Raw genomic sequence first — 23,118 nt, 5'->3', positions numbered from 1 at the left:
CTAAGAGTAAATATGCACCTTTGAAGTGGGGGGTGCCTAGGAGCACTCCTCTGCACAGATTGTGTGGGTTTCTGTAGGGAGCTGTAGTTACGGGAAAGATCAATGGACAGGGCATTAGGGGGAAGAGTACACTACACTGTCCAGCCCTCCAGCTTACAGAACAACTCTGCAGCTCCTAGATGGCCAGTATTATTGAGCTCAAGGCAGTTTAATTCTCCATGCTGTTTTCTCAGACTGATAAAATGTTCAACCTTTCCAGCTGCAAAATGTAGTGGAGAAAAAGATGAAATATACTAGGAACTTTATATACAACTGGACTTTGGTTTATATTGCTCAGCTACCAGTTTTTCCTTCTTGACACACAACTTCTGTAGTACTAATGATCTTTAGATTTTTTTTTTTACAGTTTAAGAGAATGAATGCATTGTAAAATGCTTCCTGGGTGAGCACTTTTACTTTAGTCTCGTAGGTCATTTGGTTCCTGTTTACATAGTTTTGGACATTTTCGTAATACTGTTTTATATAGTGATAAGCATAAAGTTCTCCTAATTCAACAATTTATTTTGTTTCTGAAGATAAACATGTACATTTTTAAACTTAAAAAAAAAAAAAATCAAATAATATTTTTGACTGGAATACTATGCCTTCATAATTACTGACTGGAAAACTCCCCTGTCCACTTGTGAAAGCATGGAAAAACCCATATCCTGCTCATTGTGTGGCTGGATATGCGTACTTGTGGCAGGCTTTAAGTGCATTAGACTTGTGCTGAACACACATCTTCCATATTGTGGTTTGTAAAGACTATGGAGAAGCCTTTTGGGGTAGCCACACTTTCAGATGAGGCTTATCTGCTCATGGTTGGTACAGATTGATAAATGATCTTATATTTGAAAGCCTTTTGTATTCTACTTGTACCTTTTTTTATAACATGTCTGAATTAAATTGGTCCGGTACATTAAATGGTGTGCTGTCCCCGATATGAGAACGAGAGGACAAGATGTATCATCTCCGCAGAGTGTCAGAGTGTAGTGCCTCTGTGCTCCTAGGTGTCGCCAGGGTTTGGCTCTACCAGGCTCTGGAGATACAGCCAGAGAGAGTTAGCATTTACAACCCCTGTCACACTCCACAAAACACTGTCACTCAAGCACAGTCTGTGTGGCAGCTCTGGCATTAATGGAGACGTTGACATCTTCCGACAGAGTGTTTATCTAATACTAATGCTAAGCAACCAGAGCCAGTTGCCCCCACATGGAGCCATCAAACCCCGCCGCAGACCTCGTTGTCTGGCAATCGCACTAGTTTTCCCATTCATCCCTCAAGACTTATAGAATTCATAACAATGGCTTTGCTGCTGCTCTGTGTCATGTCGTTTTTTTTTTTATCATTCAGCTACAAATTTCTTGCCACAATCCACTAGACAGCCTTAAGACAACGTTGGATAATATTATGACACATTGCAGGAAGCATCACCTGTGTATGTATGCTGGCATGAATCTTCAGCTCTGGACCTCCAACAAAAGTTGTTTACATATTTCTGCTGCAGTGTTATTCTCAAACTTTTTTTTGCAGATTTTCTTTTCTATCCCCTCGTATACACACACACACACTACACTGTACGTGGCACTATCTTTGTGGGGACTCATCACTGACATAATGCATTCCCTAGCCCCTTACCGTAACCTTAACCGTCATAACCAAATGCCTAAACTTAACCCTTACCCTCACCCTAACCATAACATAATTCTAGCCCTAATCCTAAAACCAAGTCTTAACCCTCAAACAGCCCTTTAAAGTTGTGAGGTTCAGCATTTTGGCCCCACAAAGTTGTCGGGACCCCACAAGTATACTGAACTCCTGGTTTTTGGACCCCATGAATTAGTTAAACAAGAACACGCACGCACGCACGCACGCACGCGCACAACATAACATGCGCAAACACACACAGACTGGCCCTTAGAAAGAAAGACTGAAGTTTTGGTTCAGCATCAATTGTTTGTTAGCACTTTATGAAGACATCTTTAACAAATACATATTTTATAATTTATTCATATACATCATGTAAATAAAATGATCATACAATACTATATAGTATAAATTCTGTTAAAAGAAGACAAGTTGAAAATATTCAGTATAATAGCAAACCGTAGTTGTTTTGAGACTAAACATACTGTGCAGTATGCAATGCACAAAAGGGCCGTAAAAAAAATTCCCATATGTTACTATATGTATCAGACACTGATGATGGGTTCATGAAGTGTATGGAGCTATCTTTAGAGGATTGATTTCCCATACTGCCACGCAGTTGGCTGCATTTATATTCAATGCCTGTGGCTCTGTGACCCCTGGTTCTCCTTTGATGTGGCAGGCAGAAGCACAAACTAGGATGAGGCAGAGAGAGAGAAGGCTGAAGGATAGCAAAAGGTGAAACAGTCTACAATGGGAGGGGGAGAAGAGATATTTCTTGTGGAGCAGGTTTCTAGGAGGGATGAGAAGAGTGTAAAAAAGAATATGAGTTTGCAGGGAGCAGCAAAAACCAATGAAGCCATCATCTGACAGATCTGTGAGAGTTTGCACTGAGGCCGGGTTGGTGGTGGGTGGGCAGAAAGGAAGCTAGGCCGAGGGAAAAGGATCGCGTGATGGTGGGGGGTTGGGAGAGGGCATGACAGTGGCGCGAGCTGATAGAGACGTCAGCGCCGCTTCAGTAATCTCACGACGGCTGGCCGCAGCGAGGGGCCATCGTGGGGCCCACAAGAGCAGAGGCATGATAGAGCAGACCACCCCGACAACACTTGCAGGGGGCCGGGCAGTATGGACAAATCAAAGCGGGAAGAAGTAATTTTTGAGAAATTACAGAAATCTCCATGGAAATTAGCATGAAACACTTTCTAATCTCTTGCTTTTCACCATGGATGATAGGGGTCAGTGCCTCAAGTTCTCCAGCCATTGGTTTCTCTTTCTCTCTCGCCCCATCCCTAATTTCATTATTCCCTCTTGATTTTTTTTTTCTCCCTCATGCTTTTTATGTATACTAATTTTATAGCCCCTCCCTCCACTCATATTCTTCACCCATTCATTTTCTTGAAACCTTTACATTGACCACAATTAAACGTTTAGATTTCAAAGGCAAATCAAGGGAGAGCCAAGCCATGCCCTCATAGTGACACAGGATCAAGCTGTTGGGTGCTTTGGTGTCTCAGATGGGGCAAATGTTTGTCTTCTGCACCCTTCCTTTCGTTCTTGTGTCCGGCAAAGCTCAGAACACTGTTTAAATGAATGGGAGGATTGAGGTACCCCTAGTTGTGACCATGGGGTAACTGGTAATCAACTGCATTTACAGCAATACAATGACACCCTAAGCCATAATTCTTCTCATGACAATTGCTCATGATCTCAACAATACAGGACAAAATACACCTTAAGAAAATGGTTGTGGAACAGTATTGTAGACGTGCATACCAGAATTTTAAATTATTCTGCAGTTTTTTTTGGTCTTTTCATAAAATGTTTTGTTTTTAATTAGATTAGATTTGCATTGAGCCCTTGCATTATAAATTAGATCAACTTTTTTAAACAGTAAACAAGCCTAGGGTATATAGTATTTAGGAAACCTTTTTTCATGTTTAAATATATGACAAACTGCAGTGTAATTGAGTTTGGCCCCTTTATTTAAGGATTTTCTCTTACTTTTGTATTATTATTTATTGTCATTGTCAAGTAGAACATGTATTGTTAAGTCTACCAAATATAGCATACAGTAGGTTACAGAAAACCAACTTGTAGTTTCTTTTCCCCATTCAGCATCCTCCTTCATGGTCTTGGTCATATCATCAAACATAGTACTAAACAGAGCCGCTCCTGCTTCACTGACACAGTGAGTGAGACTTTTTTAGTGTGCTACATGTAAATTCTTTCTCTTTGCGTGTTCTCTTTACAGCCGGACAGAAAAATGTACTTATTTGGGTAAAATACAAAGAAAGAAAATCAATTCTGACAGGAGAAAAAGCCTAAAAAGTGTAATATAACATATTCTACCCTAAAACTGGATAATAAAGCCATACAATTTGTCAAATTCAGTATAAAAGAGTTATGTTTTCAGATTAATTATTATATAAATTATACATTTTAAAATGTTTTCCCAATCCTCTCCTTCATGATTGGGAGACAGCAAAGAGAACGAGTTGCCAGGAAATTCAATCGAGGCATATCCAAAAGAGACCAGGGTCTCTTGAAGCCTCAGTACAAACAAGAGCCAATGGAAAGAAATTGGGTCATCTTTCTGTCCTGTTGTATAAAAATATAGAAAAATAATTGCATTAATTCACCACAGTAATAATGTAGCTGAAGTTAACTAAACTGGTTTTGTAATTTTATCAAGTATTTCTATTTTTGTTTAAATTTATTGAAGGACATGGCCATATTCAGAAAATGTACTTCAGGTTCTCTTGTCATTTTCATCCTGACAAAGAATTTTTCCTAAACTTACAATGTCAAATCACTTCCACATATCTCTGCCTTATTAAATAAAGATGCACACAAATTCACTAAAAGGAACAGTAGACAAGAAAGAAATAATGGGCAATATGTCTGAAAGTTAAATAGTGGCATTTGATTAGCATTACATTGTATGCTGATTCACGGGGAATAGCTATAGAGTAAAGGTGGTGGGGACTTAATTAGAGTGCTTGCAGACTTGGCACATTGCAGTGACAAGCAGTAGAAATATGTGTAAGATATAGAAACCTTTCTAACCTCTAGTTAAACTCTCTCTTCCATTCTAACAGTTTGCCCTCTAATTAAGCTCCGAAGTTGGATTGTCTAGATTTTACTTTAAACTGTTCACATGCAATTTTGCTAATTGCAACCATAGAATATGATAGTATTGTCCAAAATCACAATCTATGGTCTACCATGTCAAAAAGACGTACCAGAAATGATCCACTATAAACAACATTAAAAAGTTACTCATTTTGTGAATGCACTGTAAAGATTAGGAAAACTCACAAAATATTTTATTTTTAAATTTAGGATAGATTTTAATTATCTGTATTTATTGTATAAACAAATTGTAGGTTTTATTTGAATGCAGAATCAGAAGTAAAAATGTTTACTAAAGTCTTATCCATTTTTTTTTTTCAACAGATCTACAAGCCATGGTGCTAATTGAACAAGGTTTTTATTTCTGTGACGCTACGGTTAATGTGTTCTCAACAAAAATAACAAGGATATACACATATGAAGCTTGAGACCTCATTTAACCTAGATGGTACAAACATTTGGCAGGGCCTGAGTGTACCTGCTCCTAGTTGCGGTTCTGCCAGTAATAGATAGATGGCACTGCATCCAAGGTAGAGCAAAAGGCCAGAGACTTTTCTCCACCATCTTTCAGGGTCTTACTCTCATTATCCATCCGAAAATTAACCTGTCAATTTATCAATCAACACCATCTTGAGTTTTGTGCCTCCTGTTTGGCGACTAGCATTGCAACGACGCAGACGCACTGATAACCAGGAGGTACGTGTTTGTTAGTGTAGTGAATGAGTGCATTATCACTTAAATGACTGCTATGAATCACAATTGCTGCCAGGCGGTTGATAAGAGGTAAATACACAAGCAATTTGATTTGAAAAAATATATCTGTTTATGTATTCTTTTATGTGTCAAGAAAATAAGGTCATGGCCATGCGGACAGTATATCGGCTTTGTTGCATACCGTTTGCTTTAAGTCCCATACAGTGTAAAGGCAGGTTGTATTGTAAAGACTGAATTCTCCAGTTTACCACCATTGCCACTGAAAAGACTTGGACAACATTTTAAGTTTAGTCTAAATGACGAGCTTACATCTAATTTAAGAATTGTAAATGTAAACAGTGTAATTATTCTATACCCACCTAAAAGACAAAGTAGCGATACAAAATTAAAATCTAAACAGAATATCAGAAATAATGATGGTATCCATAAGAGAAATTATTTTGTGGAAATAATAAAGATTATGATGATAATAATAAATGATAACTTCCAAGAATTGTTATTTTTTCACAATTATTACAGAATTTGTGAATTATTGTAACAGACTCCAGACAATTTGTAATTATGGCCACTTTGATCTTTCATTTATTATTTGAAGGACTGTTAGATTTTTTTATAATCTGAATGTGCTAAATCTAAATTTTATTAGTAATTTCCAAAAACAATATATTGATAAACAAAAGAAATAATACAGAATTGCAAGTGTAAATATCAATATTATAGTTCGAATGTGTTTCAAGGACATTGCACACATTGCCTAATACTTCTGTATTGACTTTGGAGTTAATGTTACATCTGCTCTTAGAAATATCTAAAAGGGAGGCGGATTGAAATATGTGTTTGCATGCTCAGCATGCTACAGATTTATAATAAGCACTGGGACATGTCTTTATCTCTAAATGGGTTATAATGTGATAAGCTAAACTAGACTCTCAAAAATCCCTACCAAGTGCAACCGCGGGTGGGGGACCTCCATTGCTTCAGTTCATTCTTCCTTTTTCCTGGTATTTTCTTCTTCTCTGTTCAGGTTATTAGCCGCTACATGACTGGATCGCCAGAAAATTGAAAGACGCAAACAGAACCAGATAGGGGTTGTGAATAGCGGGAGGGACTTTCCTTTTTCCAGTTGTTGTTATTTGCAAATGGCCTTATTGTGTAGAGGTGTCAGAGAGGAGGGGGCGATAGTGAGGAAAATGGAGGAGAGTATTTTAAAATGCTGACAAAAAGACAAGAGAAAAAGGAACACAACATCTGGTAATTTGTTTCAGCAAGCTTAGCCTAATGATGTAAGCAGATTACTTTCCAACAGAGTGGGAAAGGGGCATAGAGGGCTTTTTTTTCCTTCTTTTCTTTTTTTGTGCCCGTTATGGGTCTGCCCCATTAAAGACTGAGACAGAAGCCCCTGCCATATACACCATTAGTTCATATTGGTGACTCTATATATGCTCTTCCTGCATGCCATTTGATAATTCACATGCTCAAGAAGTAGATTTTTGATCAGATCAGAAAACCACACTTTAGCGCCTTAAATCTTAGATCCTCCTTGACTATCTGAGGTGGGATGTAAGCCACTCGATGCTGTGGGTGCCCCTGGCCCGATTGCTCTCTCTCCTCAGAGAGCAGAGATCAGCGGTATGCCGAGATTGAAAGGGAGGGCAGGAACCTGGTGTGATGAAGGACACTGGCTCCCTGTCAATGTGTGGAGGAGACTGGAGGATGAAACACACCATTAAGACCAATTTAGAGTGTTGCTCTAAATTTCAGCAGGACTGATCGATCCTGACAGGAGGGCATCGTACCGCCTGCCAGATCACTTAAACCACTGCCCCTTGTCTCACGTTGCTTAATGTCATGTCATTGGCTATCATTCCCAGTTGAACAGTGAGCTGCTGGATTTCTTTTCAATTACTACTTGTAGGATTACCTTTTATTTTTACACTTCAGTAATCAATGAGGATTTTTATAATAATGTCATAATGCAATCTCAGTATTGCATTTTGTCCTTTTTTCCTCTATTCGTAATCCAAAGTGAAATCCCCTGAGACTAGTTGTCCTGTTGGTTTATTGATTTCTTTTCCCCGTGCTCTGTGAACATTGGATAGAAACTTGAGAACCAAGGTACATAAAATACACTATACCTTACTCAAGGGTTTAACCATCAGACAGGTATTCACATGATAAAACAATAACAGATTATAATACCATTTATTTTTATGACTCTTTCCATGCGTAAATTCAGCTCAAAGTGCTTCACAGGGTAAAACAAGACAGATATCCTGAAATATGACAAAATAATGAAACACAAATGCTAAACCAATTTATAATAACTAAATGGTCTCAGTAACAAAGGAGGAATACAATGTTTTAAAATAAATGATGAAACTTATATTATACAACATAAATAACAAAGTGAGATAATAACAAATAACCCTAGAAAGATCAGTATGAATTCCAGTACCAGTTGCAATGTATTTTATCACATATTTCAGGAAATACGTTCTGCTGTATATAAATCTAAATTGTGTATGTGCAGAGTCCTAGCATACGCTGTGTATTATTATTGCAGTGCTACTATCTGCCGGCGCTGTGCTGACATTTTATATGCCATCTATTTATTAGTTGGGATGTTCATTGAGGCAGCTCAGGTTAAGTATCTTGCTCAGTGTCTGACTGGAGATATTGAACCTGCAGCCCTCTTGTACCAAGTTCAGTTCCCTAACCACAACCAGTTTGCCCCTTTGAAGGATGAGGTCTCAGGAAGAGTAGTGCTATGTATACCACACAGACAGTGATCTATTCCGTGTCTGATATCATGTTGCTCCATGTCACTGACTGATGTTACCTGCATCCCCCCGTGATGATTAGATCCATGACTGCGCCTACAGTTCCCTTATAAAATCAGTTCCTTTCTTTTAACCCACAGCACGCCGAATCTGCTATCAGAGAGAAAAGAGTGAGCGAGTGAATGAGTGAGGGAGAAAGAATAAGTGAAGTTGTTTTAAAGGGTGATATTGCTTCATTTTGTGCTGTCATTCCATACTTGACAAATGTTCCTCATCTGAGTTGGTGACATGTTCCACAGTATAAATGGGTTATGAGCTAGAATATAAGTTATGTAAGTCACAATGCTTTGAGACATCTGCTAAGCACATTCATATGTAATGGAACATAATGCAATAAAAATAATGGAGGCAACATAGAAGATTTATCTCCCATTATAACTATCCTTGCTCTCCTTTATTGCAACCTTCCTTCTGCGTCCTGCAAAGGAAAAATATTTTTTGAAAAGGGAGCGCTTTCCTTTGCTGCAAAATTCTTATTCTCACCATCAAGGGTCTGCACTCTTGGTAACCTTAAGAACATTAATAATTATTTCTTTGTGACGGTTTTTATAAGTAGTGTTTGCACACACAAAAAAGTAAAAAACATAGTGTTTCTCCAAGACTTTATTGCTTTTAAATTTAGGATAAAATATTCAACTTGGCAAGTAATTGAAAATGAGATTGTTTATGCTGTAAGAAATAGGGTTAAAATGATATTTAAACTAAACTTGAATCAATTAAAATGCAAGAAAAATATTAATTGGGTAGATTAGTGTACAAATATTAAGATATTGAGCCTGACATTTGATTTAGTCCATGATGAAGGGAATGAACTAATAGCCCATTGTACCTTTTAATGATTTGCATGGTGCATATCTTCAGGGGCTGTCTGTGCCACCAGCTGAGGCGTTAATACAAATATAGCAGATCATTTGTGAACTAACCTGTTTTTGAAGCGGCTTTCTCCAAAGGTGTGACAGGCAGGTGTGGTAACATGGTAGAAGTAATTAGGTATTTGCTGTTATTGAACCATCCTGAGAATTCAGATTTTTGAGGTGACACAACTTTTAAAATCAAAGTATTCTGACGTTGATCAGTTTTAATTATTTATAACCCATCTCAACCTCCATCCGACTTGTAAACATGCTATAAAATTAAGAGAACAAAGCATTATACAAAAGAACATCTTATTAAACAATCACATTAGCTTTAGCTGTTTTCTTTTAAAAATAAATAGTGGGGCAATTGATAAAGTCTAAGCTCCACCTTCACCGCCTCTCCATTTTGTAATCACAGGCAGTTTGGCAGCACAACGTAATTAGTTTGCACGCCAGATTTCCCATGAGTCCCAACCCAGCTCAAAGCCAATCCCTTCCTCATCAGCAGCCCAGAGACTAAACACCTACTTTATCTGGTTCCCCCAAGGCTGTCCATCCATGGGGAGTCAGGGTGCCCTCAAAAACATTGCCAGTGAGGGCTCCAATGCCTCAGGCTGATATGGGTGAAACTTCTGATGGCAGATGGCACAGGGAAGGAAAGGACCATATCTTGGAGGTAGAACTGCCAAACAAAAGTGGAACATCATATCCTAAAGCCTTATGTCCCAGGGCTGAGATTAAAGCATGAAATGTATGTTTAGGAGCCACAAATGTCTTCATTTCAAACACCAGAAATGATCAAAGTGTCTGATGTGTGGAGGCATGCTGCAGGGTATTTCATGTTTTCACCAGTTTACAGTAACCAAGGAAATGTTTTACAGCTTGTTCAAATGTCATCATTGATAAACAGGACTGCTGAAGTTGAGTGTCATTTATTACAGCAGCTATCTGTTGTAGAGTTAGTGGTATGCTCCTGTATATGCTTTGCCTTATGTAATAGGTGTATCAGTATCACACCAAGATCTCTACATCTTATAATCTTTGTGACCGATTGCTCTGTTTGAAAGAAATGGTGGAGGCCAGTTTTTTTCTGTATCTTATCCAGTTCACTGTTTTCATTGTATTTGTGCACACATCTGAATTACCTCTGCCAGTCAACAGCAAGAAGTGATCGGGCAATTTTTAATACCACTAGGCCCATCTGGGAGAAGGACCCTTTTCATTCGACATACTTGGCTGCTTGTCGCCTTACCATAATGGGCACGTTGAACGAGCTCTGAAGCAATAGCCAATTAAATGCCTTGAAGGGGATGCCTCGAGGCCCTGCATGAAAGGCTTCAGGTGTGAAATGCTTGTTTTTCAAGAGTGCTGCAAATGTTGGCTGCTTTCAAGTTTGCTATTGCCCTGCTGGCTTCCCCTTCCAGCCCACCCCAGCAGCCCTTCTCATGTGGAGGAGGGTAGAGGGTAGAGGTGATGGGCAAGAGAAGACCACTTAAGTACAATTTTCTATTCAGTGTTCCAAACCTATGCACTCTCATGTTTTTCACCACTGCCTCGTAACGGCGAACAGAGTTTCAGATGATGCAGACAATAGCTTTTTAGCGCACAATAGAGAGAAGAGGAGAAGCAGAAGGGCAGACAGGGGGAGATACGGATGAGACAGAAAGTCTGTGCGTAAATCCAAACCAGAGGCTGTGGTGGTTGGGTGATGGCTGGGGTTGGCTGGGAGGGGGCTTAAAAGGAGATGGATTGTTTGCTAATTTTTGTCATTTCTGACCACAACATGACAGGTTTAATGACTACTTTTATGCATTATTGAATACAACAGAAACTTGAAATGTGATTGTGAGAGAAGCTTCTGTTTTAGAAATTTGTTTTCAGCCCATCCACGGGTGGGAAGAGTGCTTATTTATAGTTCAAGTGTAAGAACAGGCTGCCTTGTCTTTGTGCAATAAAACATGTCTGAAGTAGTATATCCAGCCTGGATTGAAGTATTTATCCAAACTACTACATTTCTACTCTCAATTCTTACAACATGTATTTGAAAAACAGTCTTAGATCATTGGTGAGTAACATCAAAAGATGCCTGCAGGGACTGAGAGGAAAGAAATCCAGGGGATATTAATCTTATTAGGATCATACATCACTGTGGTGTCAGGTGAGGAGACAAATGAATGGGCGCCTGTTTATCTTAGCTAAGCTATGTGGTTTACCTAGCCATCGCTCCGGGCACATATTGCCACTAATAAATTGGTTAAGTCTGAGCAGAGTGATTGTAATGAAGTTAAGGGACTGAGCTCTCGCCACTACAGCCAGCCGTTCTTGCATCCTGCTTTTTATCTGTCTAGATTGGGAGAGCCCCTTCGATAAGATGAAGAGAGGAGAAATCAAAATAAATGGAGTCCATTAAAAGCAGCAATGCATCAACTGCTTGATAAAGTGATTAATAAACAGTCTGGGATTGTGATTGATTAAAGCATTTAATCAAACTGTTAAAAGCCCTATTGGCAATGGTGCATAAATGGTTTGCATGGTTTAAATGTTTAAAACGCTAGGCCTACATACAGTAACCATTGTTTTTTTTCTTTCTAACATTACAAACCTATGCTGATTTGAAACATTCAAAATCTTTTGTTGTAGGTTTAAAAAGCAGTGTTCTTCTCCTTTTTTTATAATAATTAATCAGAAGTGTGCCCTGATATGTAGACATTGTGGCTCCCTCAAATCTTGGCACAATTTTGTTCTCCCATTTAAACAAAAGAGCGGTGATTGACTTAAGTGGTAACATGGACTCATTAGAGATGTTTTAAATATGCCCGGGAACACTTGCATTAGACTTCCACTTAGTAATCAATGACTAAAATCACTTACAAATTCCAAGGTGGTGGATGAGTGGGCAGTGACAGGCTAGTAACGTTTGTGAGACTTAAATGTCATTCAGATTTGCTAATGCAAAGGGAAATACATAGAGCAGATTGACATTTTAAGCTCAGTAAGTTCAAACTTGATGTATAGCACATTAAGGTAGGAAATTACAGATGTTGTAATTATCAGAAATGAAGGACCTCATGTGCAAAAAGGTGTTGGGGTTAAAGTACTTGTACTTAGCTTTTAAGATTTGTAGCACAAGAAAAGATTGGCATGTGTCTGCAAATGACATGCTTTTATTAAAATGGGGGAGAGAGTCATGTTAAAATAAGAGGGGTGTTTATTCTGCCAGTTATTTTCTTAGTTGGAAATGATTGTTTCACATTTACTTCAAAAATTCACATGAATGCACTGAATCAATGTTTTTTTTATATATATATATATATATATATATATATATATATATATATATATATAATGTTTGTGTTGATATACAAGCTGAACTATTTGAAACATATTTGCCTATTTATAGACCTTAAACCTTTTTTCAATAATGGCCAACAAGTATACCAACAATGTGAAAAAGGTAACATACCAGAACTGGCTACAGGTGTGTACAGCAAGGGGACAAAATGGAGACTAAATAGCTGGTGGAAATCATGCACTCACAATTTAATGTGTTTTGAATCCAGCTCACAACATCTGTCAATGTAACTAAGTACATGAATGTATTGTAAGTTGAGGTGTTTGTAGTTACTACCTAACCGTATATAAAGTATTCAAATTAGCTTCATAATGAGATTTTTCGATAGCTGTTATGTTTTCCTGACTGCAGTTTTAAGTAACACTTTGAATGCAGGACTTTTAACACGTTGGTATTGCTACTTAGAAAGTTACTTCTTCCACCACTGAGTACCAGTACTTCAAATTGTCTCTTTCTCTAGTGGTCTTGACCGAGCCAATGATTTCACTGAAGCAAGGACATTTCCAGTTCTGCCAGGGCATTTTGGTACAGTAAAGCCACCATTGAATCTGCATTCCCATATCTGTGTCAACCTGAAGCATTTCTAAGAAGGCGCATGCCAGACATACAAATGCCCACAATGCAATGTTTTGTGCAAATGATAGCATTTATTTTTTTATCCTTTGTCTTGAAATGGCAATATACATTAGTAATAGTCTTTTAATTTGGATTTTTAGAGTATTTATCATTTGACACTTAATTTAAATTACCAGATACAGTGCATGCTATTTAATCTGAAGTCTCCTACAAATGAATAGAAGTCAAATGAATGACACATGAATGACTTGTTAATTATGCAAATGGGGTGCTGCAGGAACCTGGTAAGTTGCGGGAACTCTGTCATCTAAAAGGGTATGGTGAGTGTGATAATGTAGCGGCTTGGCACGGCTCTCTTGATGTAATGACAGGTCAATTTGACTGTCTTTATGCTCTGCACCCTGGTTCTTTTCTCTGGCTCTGGTGTGGCTGCCCCAGCCTCCTCCCCCACCCCCCTTTCTCGTGTCCCTTGGACTTTGATTTCTCCTTTGTTCCATTGCCTCCTCTACTGACACTTCCCAAGAATAAGAGATGCCACACAACCATGGCCCTTTCACACCACACCGATGACCTCTGTCTCTTCCATGCATGACCTCTCACCTAGAAGCTGACAGCTTGATTAATTGAAGAATGTTATGATTTATGAGTATCTTCTCAGCAGGATTAACAAGGCAACAGGTGGCACAACCAAACAGCTAGCAAGAACATTTCTTAGATGGGAGAAAACAATAGAGGATTATATTTAGAAACCATGTTTTGTCCAACAGTGACTGTCAATTTTGTGAAGCCATATATCATTTTGACTTTTTTGTCCACCACTGCAGTTAGGATATCTTCACACAGAGGTTTCTTTTGTGTCAAATTTGTCAGCCTTGTCAGACACACAGGGAGATGTCACATTCCAACAATGTGGTTAAGTAAAAAGCTTATCCAGTGTTCTTATTATCAACTCACAACATTTTCCCACCAACACTGCATTTCATTGGCTCTGTACCTGTACTCTGACAATACAGTTTAATCTAATTCAGTCCAAGTTCTGCCTTGGCCTATAAACAGAGAAAACTTAAAAATCTAGCAGAAGAACTTAGGTTGTTTTTCTGTAATACAAAGAAAACTTTCAAGATGAAGTATATACTGCATCTAGGAATGGCTCTTTGACTACATGTGAGTACTGATGACAGTGTGTTAATGCTTGACAGCAACGAGACTAGCATGTAAGAGGAAACGGTGTCAGTCGTGACACAGGGCCACGTCCAATTGTCTACCCAAAGCTTTGCGAGTTAACTCACCTGACAGTTTCCGAGATATGTCTTGTAGTCGAGACACTTAACTTCGTAATAGAAGTTGGTGGTCCAACTCAGGTGACAAGGGATGGGGGTGTTGAGGTCATATGAGACCTTCTCATCGACTAAGTCAGTCACAGAGAAAGGACCTTAGAGTGGGATAGCAGTCTCTTGACACAGTGTCACCAGCAGACTGTCCATCTGAGTGAAAGTGCATGGTAAGATGTGGCCTATTCTTTTGACATGGATTTGTTCTGACCTTGGCTTCAGGCTGTGACAACTGATGGATGATTGATGGTGCTGTTTCAGCAGTTTCAGTGGAAAAGCCTGGCACCTTGGAGAAAGCGTGTCTCTGACCCACAGTGACCTGGCTCTAACTTGTGTTGGGCAACAAAAGATGGTCAACTACTGTTTGTGCCTGTCATCATTCTCTTTCTAATTGGTGTCTAAAAAGTATTTGTTTTTCACAATAGCAATATGAAAGCAAACTGAAACAGTGGCTGTTTTACATTTCCAGATGCAGTTTACACTTACCAGTTGTGTACGACTTTATTGTTTTAAAATCCTGCTTGTTGCTATTAAGCTCACCAACTATTTTAATAAGGTCCATTTTTACACTTGTAATGCTGGAAAAACACCTGCATTGTAGGAAGTTGCAGTGGTTGAAAGCTACTGGGTAAAGAAATGTTGGAGAACTCTGTTTACAAAGAATTGCCATCAATTAAAAATTAATTATCTAAGAGTCAGCAAAGGTTAATTTTGGTCAAAAACCTTTCGATCTGGAGGAGCTGACCCCACCAGTGCTGGTCGCCGCACTTGTGTCTAGCTGTGATGACACATGCAGTGACCTGTGACATGGGCAGTGACAGCAGAGTAAACTGGGCCATGCTCCCCTGCCTCACCGCGCCGCCTGAAGAGCTTAGAGGGCTCCCAGCTCAGAGGAGCAGGTTGAAGCTCAGTGGTGCTCTCGTGTAACCAGCCCAGCTCATGATCAGTAGCTCCGTCCTCAACAAACACTCCTCAGTCCTGCCACCCACCTCTGTTGTCTCCTAGAGACAGTGCTGCCCACCGCTGGTTGCCCCATATGTTTGGGCTGCACACAAGGTGGTTTCTCGGATACTGTGGTTGCTAATTATAAATTTAATTTGCATTTTAATTAGAATGGTGGAAAATTAAAGCCTGCCAGCTGGAGAATTTCAAAACACTTTCTCTCCTCCCTCCCTTTTTCGTCTCTCTCTTCTCTCCTGGTTTAGACTGAGCATGACTCTGTCCTGCATTTATTTGTATGAGCACAGCAGTAGCACCTTGTCTTTGTGGATCAGTGTGTGGTGTCCCTTCTCAGCCATTCCTTCTTTGGAGTACTGTTTGCTAAGTTTCTATATGTGTGGCAATAACCTCCATGTTCACCAACCACATCTTTCCTAATGAAATAATTCATGGCTCATTTGACACCTCACTTAATGCAGTTAAGCTCATAAAACATATTGATATTTTATGGGAATTCTAATTAGTCACTGAATGTCTTCTTCTTCTGCGGTTTGATTGGTAAAACAAGGTCCAAATCCCCTCCATGGTGCTCAATTGACACACTTTACACATGCTGGGGAAGTAAGCGATCTGCATGTGTGGGCTGGTAATATTGTTCAGTTTTGGTTATTATTTTCCAATCTCCATAATTCGTCCTGTTCTCCATGTTGTTCCCCCATGGTCATTCTAATTCCCTCTCTCACCTCCCACGGGCGTCCTTGCTCAATAATTGTCATTAATTGATTGACAGCTCTGATAGACCCAACTAACCCCAGTTCTGCTCTCATGTCTATGTTTTAAATGAGAGCTTGTACATCCAGTGACCTTGTCTGCCCATCAGCTGTCAGCGAATGTGAAGCCAATCCAGAGAATGTCTCACCTTAGCAAAGTAGACCGTCCTAAATGATTGTAATTGGTTTGTGAATCCATCTTACATGGCGCTGTGTTGTGCATGGTAAAAGCTGCTTAAAGTTTAGTTTAAACTCTGTGTTGCATGTATATCTAAAGCATGCACTTGTCATAATCCCAATTATACTTCTCTCTTTTAATCTAATTTCTATCACAGCAGTTTGTGTTTTCATGTGCTTGAGGAAATGTTACCCAAGACTGCCATTAAACTGAAGAGAATTCAAAGATGGGCTTTAAATACTGGAAACCCATCACTGCAGGGCATCCTGTCATTGTGTAATTTCTCTAAATTCATGTCAAATTATGTAAATAAGAATGTAGTTATTTTTTAACAAAAAACACGTGCCCTGTTTCCTTTGATGGGAATCCCAAAAAATGCCACTCATAATCATGTGTATTAAAGCCACCAAACTGCATATTATCACGTTCCTGCTTATTTCCATTAATTGGTTTTTCTTGTGGTATTTGGCTTTAAAAGAATGTTCTAAGGTAAACATTAACACTTTTCCAGGAGTCAGCATCACCTTTTTGTGGCAGTTGAGCCACAGTTAATATATGCTCTATAATTTTTTTATCTCTACAATAATCCATGCATGTACTGTGTCCCAGGCACATGTAATGTCTGACATTCTTCCAGGTTGTTTTGGTTTGGGAGGCTGCCAGCCCCAGTTTTGCACCTCTTTGCAGGCCCAGTTTGATGTGGTGTGAATAACATTCAGACATACACACACGCCCTCATTAGCATTCATTCAGGGAAGCAATGCAGGACACCCTCTCTGCTCTGAGGGTGGCATTTGGCAAGGCCCAATACACCTGGCAAAAAGTTTCCCATCTTACTGCAGCCCATCATGTTCATCACATTTAGTTTTCTACAAAAACAGTCTTTGTTTAATCCAGATCATATTTTATAGAAGATTACTAGAAAGAACCCATTTATTTATATCATGAATGCAAAACTTGCATCGTTATACTGTCAAATTGCATCTAAGCGCCATTGACAATACAATTCATATCAAAGTCTTTGATGTGATGCAGTGGGGAAAATGTGTGTAAAGCTGCGATTAGACTACTGATTAAATTAAAAGAATGAAAGCACAAGAGAACAGTCCATTCAGTGACCCTTAGAAGTCTGGCATGCAGCAGCTTCTCCCTCTAAGGCATGGATCCATCAGCCTTAGTCTGGAGCAACAGTGGCTATGTGAAAAAAGGCTTGGCAGAAGGAAGGCAGGCAGGCATTCTCCAGATCTGAATCTGTGGACTGCTGTGTCTGTAACTGTGTTTAGCAATCCCTCTGTCTTCCCATATGAGACATATCCAATCTGCTACTTGATCTTTCGTGTTGTTGCTTAGATGTTGAAGCATCATTGATGGTAAAACTCTATGTTGACCTCAAAGTGATGTGAAAAACATGTTTTTAAAGGTGCCTCCATTAGCTTGTGGTGGTAAGCAACCCAGAGTAGCTCTTGCAGCTAATGTTTAAGTAAAGTCAGTAAAATAATTTTTTCAACACAGAGAAATCTAATGAATAATATTCATTTTGCTGAAAAAAAAATGTCCTTGCAACTGGCTATTGAAGACCCCCTTTAGGTTTGTCTTTGTCAATTGTCAAATATTTAAGTGTATGAAGTGGTGTGATGAGGACGTGCAGAGACAGATATTTGAAGGGATTTTAACTCATTTGAGCAATTACATGCTTAACTGGCCCAAGATAATCTGTCATCCAAAGCTTCTGTCTCGGGCTCTCCCTCTCTTTTCCGATCCTCCACTCTCTCATACCCTCCTACGTGGCACAAGAGAAGCTCAGAATAGTGGGATTTTGAGCACAAAAGCTTACCCTGAATAGAATGAAGGCCTCAGAGAAATTAATTGCTTCTAACAAACAGCATGACTGCTAGCATGTTTTGTGTCCCATTCTTATCAGCCTTCAGAGGTGGAGGGGTGGGCGACCGGTCTGGAAAGGGTGAATCTACAAACGAGGGAAGTGGGCTGCAGGAATTTGTTCTTACATTATTTGAATGTTATTTAAGGGTGGACAGCCGCAAAGGCTTAATGCAGTGTATTTGTATAGGTATGTGTCATTTAGAGCATATAATGTTCCCAGTTGTTGCATCTGAAAGGATCATTACAACTGAGTGAAGCAGTACAGGTGACGAGTACAAACTATTGAAATTTAAGACTTAAATGTGCAACTTAAATGAATACATACTGCTAATTATACAGTATATCCATAAAGTGTGCCTAAAATAGAAAAGGGCCTGTGCATAAATATGTGTTGAAAGTCGGTATTTTGACAAGACTGCATGATTTTCTTAAATCAAGGTTTAAACTTCAATTTTATTAACTGCCTCAGGGAAGAACCTTTTGTTTGCATGTTTTAGAATCACTTTAGCAAAAATATAGTTACAGCCATGGAAGATTATATATATATATATATATATATATATATATATCTAATAATATATAATATATATCTATATATATATATATATATATATATATATTATAATATAATATATATATATGATATAAAAGCCATGTTAATAGCCTTCAATAGCAAAAACAGCCTCTAAACCATAGACTTCCTATTATTTAAAAAAATATATATCTGTAGCAATTAATTAACTATATAGATTTGGAGAGCATTCAGGGAAGCATTAGCTAAGGCAGTTATGGGATTTGCTTTTGTGAGGGTGTGTGGCATATTCGCCCCAGTTCTGTTCTCTGCTTGCTCCCACTCCCACATGTCACCATTCTGTCTACCACCACCAGCATGGCATCTATCATCCACCACAGACGCCGTGGCACCCCACAAAAGGAGGCTGGAGCATGCACAAAGACATTTGCATTTTTGCATCTCATTATGGCTATAATTGCATGCCAGTGTAAGCAGCTCGCTCTCCATTATCTCTCGTAATTTTATCAGTGACGTTTGAAACGTGTGTTTAAATGTCAATTATTGACTACAAAAAAGGAGTGACCTTCTTGGAGTCATCTCTCTTTTCCTGTCTCCACCATACCCGGTTTACTCTTGCCTTCTCTCTCTCTCTCTCTCTCTCTCTCTCTCTCTCTCTCTCTCTCTCTCTCCTCTCTCCTTTTCTCTCTTGCTCTGTCTTTGGCCATGGTCTTATCTACTTCTTATGTCTTATTTAGGTTGTCTCACTGATATGCTAGATATATGTTGAAGAACTAAGCTTATCACATTTTATGACAAGAGTCAGTTGACATCCATGCTGTTAATAATGTTAATATACTCACTGTCAACAGCTTTTCTCAAGCTCTCATTAGAAGAACAGCTATGACAGGGGTGGGAATTACCAGATGCCTCACGATACGATATCATCACGCTTCTTATGTCACAACACGGTATTACTGTGATTTTAAACACATTGCAATATTCTGCGATATATTGCAATTTATTACCTTTTAACAACTTCAAATGTTTTTCCCAATTTCAAATTATGTCTCCAAAAGGAAACTTTGTCAACATCTATTGTATCTAAAAGATGAATTTCTCTTTGTTTGTCTCACTTCAATTTTATTGCTGCAAAATAGGATTGTCAAGCAGACAAACTGACCAACACATAAAGTAAAAGATTGATACTTGACGTCTGTGCATCGATATAGTATTGCCACAGGAAATATTGCAATACTTCCCCAAAACTCTGGATTTATTCCTCCCACCTCTACTATCATAAAGAAAACGTCCAAAACAATGACACATTGAACTTGCAACAATAAGTATTCTTGGTACTAGCTTTACTTGTATTTCATTCATAAAGGGGTATTTTAGCAGTAGACTTGATCCATGTACCACTACTTATTATATGAAAGTAATCAATTAAAGTGATGGGTTAAAACACCTTGTTTTGAATACTAATACTGTTCACATGTTTTGTGCTGAATATTTACAATATTTTAAATTATGCGCAATACTTATTATATGTGTCATATTTGCCATCCAGGGAATTCACCACGGTTTTCTATATATTGTTTTAGAATATCAAACGCAAATGAAGTACTGATTTTTAGGCCTTCTTTTGTCAAATATCCTGAAAATTTGTGCATATAGCTCAGGCACAAATGTATAGAACGTCTGGCACTGCCCTTGTTTATAATTAGAAAAATATCTTGTTATGATGACTAAATTCTTGTTTTAAAGATTTAGTTGATTTATTGTTATAGAAAAGTTATTTACGAGCAGTGTTGCCTCACACTACAATACTACAGAAATTGATGAGTGAAAGCATTGAAAGAACCGATAATGTGTAAATTCCTTTTAGGATTTAAAAAGTCTCTGTTAAGTAATAGAGAAGATATAATTTTTCTGCACACACTAATGTTCATGTTACTCTGTAGAGCTTTTGAACAAGAATTCCTAATCCATTAGAGCCCTTTGGGTTGTGATATTCAATGTTACACGTTGGACAGCATGTTCTCTCATCTGCCTAACCTTAAGCCGTCAGTGTAATTTCTGGAAACTTATTCCTCAATGGCTAAAGTCTCACAAAAATTGCATCTTATTATATTGAGAAAACGTACTTGTTAAAGGCAGCAACGCTTCTTGCTTTGATGACATATGCTTCCTAGTTAAAATGAGGTAACTTTTCCTCGTAACAAAATACAGTAAAAGTTTTTTTCCTTAGTTTCTCACATACTCTACAGTACAAATCACAAGTTAGTAGCATTGGTGTACTTCTAGTGCAGATATGGTATCAAGGAATACAGTTTCATATATTAAAAAATAATACCATGTAAAATGTGTTTTTGTTTTGAAAGATATTGTTTTCCTTGCAAATGTAATGATTCGAACAAATGCAGTTTTTTTCAAAACTTGATTTCCATCTAACATGTCCTAAATATATATTTTATTCAAAAGCTTTTGCAGAATGTAATTAATTTTGTTTTGTTTACATCTCTTTAATCTCCTCATAGGAAAGGTCAGCCTTTGTTTTTCACCTGAAAAATGAATAATAAATGAAGAGGTTCAACATCTTCATCTTCATTCAATTCTTATTTGAGTTGTAATTGATGAATGTAGACATTGAATGTCTTTAAATTCTCAACGCGAGAGGATATTCCACTTATTATAACATTATATAGCTTTTTCCACTGCATAGTGTTGCAGCAGAGTGAGGATGCATATAATGAGCTGACAACCAGAGGAACCACCATCTTTAAGAGTTTATCAAACTACTTGCACCTTCTAATTAAAGGAAGCACAACCCACCAGGATACATTTACATTTGATTTGATCTGGAGCAGTAAATCTCCCTATTAGCATCCTCCCTCCCATGTATATGGCAGTAATTGCAGTCTAACTCTGTTCCTGTTGTCCTTCTCCAGTTGAACACATTTAGCAAATGTACCTCGTACTGTAGGTTTTTATTGTGCCATACAGTCTGGGGAATCAAATAAATCACTTAGGTTATCTTATTAATTAAGTCAAAATAAACGTGCTAGAGCCAATTTATTCTTTCCAAATATCATGGATCTCCCACTACAACTAATGATATAGTCTGACATTTCATAGTCTTAACAAATAACAAATAAGTAATTCATTTAGATTTTTCCAATTAGAAATCATTTCTTGCAGCTGTAACATAGTATGTACTCATATGAATTTGCATTGTAAGTTTAGCAGAACTGGAGTCACACTTTTGTTGCGTTTTCTTTTGAAAATCCTATTAGAAGTCTTAATTGTGAACTATTTTTTTTAAATAAATCTTACCTAACTTTTTTTCCCTTTTATAACTACATTAAAGTACCATGCAGAAGTAGCCGCTAATTTTATAACAAGCTGAATAGTTATTGCCTAGTTTCATACTGCATTTGCATTTCTCGGAGAGGCTTTGTCACTTTCTTCCCTCATAATCACATTAGTAATTTAGCAAGTGTTCTCTCAGCAATAACCCAAAGCAGGCGATGAGACTTGGAGCAAGTGTATAACACAAGCATATGACAGTGCTGAACCTCAGTGCCCCTGCCCTCACCCACTCCTCAGGCCCTCAATGGAATAACACTTGATCCATAGCTCTTGAGTCTCTGTCCACGCCTTCTTTTTATGGCCTGTGGGCATGTGAAGACCCCGAGCCAGCCGCGCTTATCTGACCCTAACCTTGGCGTATGGTGACCTTGACCTGCACCTCACCCGTTTCTCATCCTCAGGGCTACATCTGTTCCTTTCCCTAGGACACCCAAGTAGTTGGTGATATTGAAACATCACCTTGGGGCTCCATTTGTTTTCTCTGGAGAGGTCAGTGAGAGGTTGTCATTAGGACTGAACTTGATCCTCTGCCTCCCCATAAATTGGTCCATCCGTGCGAGGGGTGAGCACACTGTAAATAATGAGCGTATAATGCTGAACATGAAACAGAATCTCAAAACTGACACTCTATACTTATCCTTCTTATATTATATAGATCCTTTTGTTCCCAGTCAAATGTGTTCATGGTACCAGAGTAAAACTAAAAAAACCACAAATGCATGTAGAGCAGAAATGTAGCTTCTACAGCAGACCGTATTTCTTGGTGAAACAAAAGGAGTATACATTTGCAATAGTTTTTGGAATGAATACTTAAACCTAACACAAAAAAAACATAAACATGCAGTTATCCTCGTTGTCATTTTCCCCATCAGGTAATTGTAGCCGCTTGAATTGTAACTCACCTGATATAAAGCATACATTGTGACAGCCTCACTATTGTTTTGGGTGCTGTCATTTCGACTCATTGGGTCCCTGGGTG

The 23,118-nt window shown here is 38.4% G+C and overlaps 1 long non-coding RNA gene across 3 annotated transcripts in view; it reads left to right on the top strand.

Annotated features, from left to right (window-relative positions):
- LOC116694475 (uncharacterized) overlaps positions 1 to 23,118 on the top strand; it is a 97,551-nt gene that overhangs the window by 23,884 nt on the left and 50,549 nt on the right. The window lies entirely within an intron of this gene.

The sequence above is a fragment of the Etheostoma spectabile genome, chromosome 8, assembly GCF_008692095.1.
Source record: "Etheostoma spectabile isolate EspeVRDwgs_2016 chromosome 8, UIUC_Espe_1.0, whole genome shotgun sequence".
NCBI lineage: Eukaryota > Metazoa > Chordata > Actinopteri > Perciformes > Percidae > Etheostoma > Etheostoma spectabile.
Note: the sequence above shows the minus strand (reverse complement) of the source record. Positions and strands in the feature narration are given on the sequence as shown.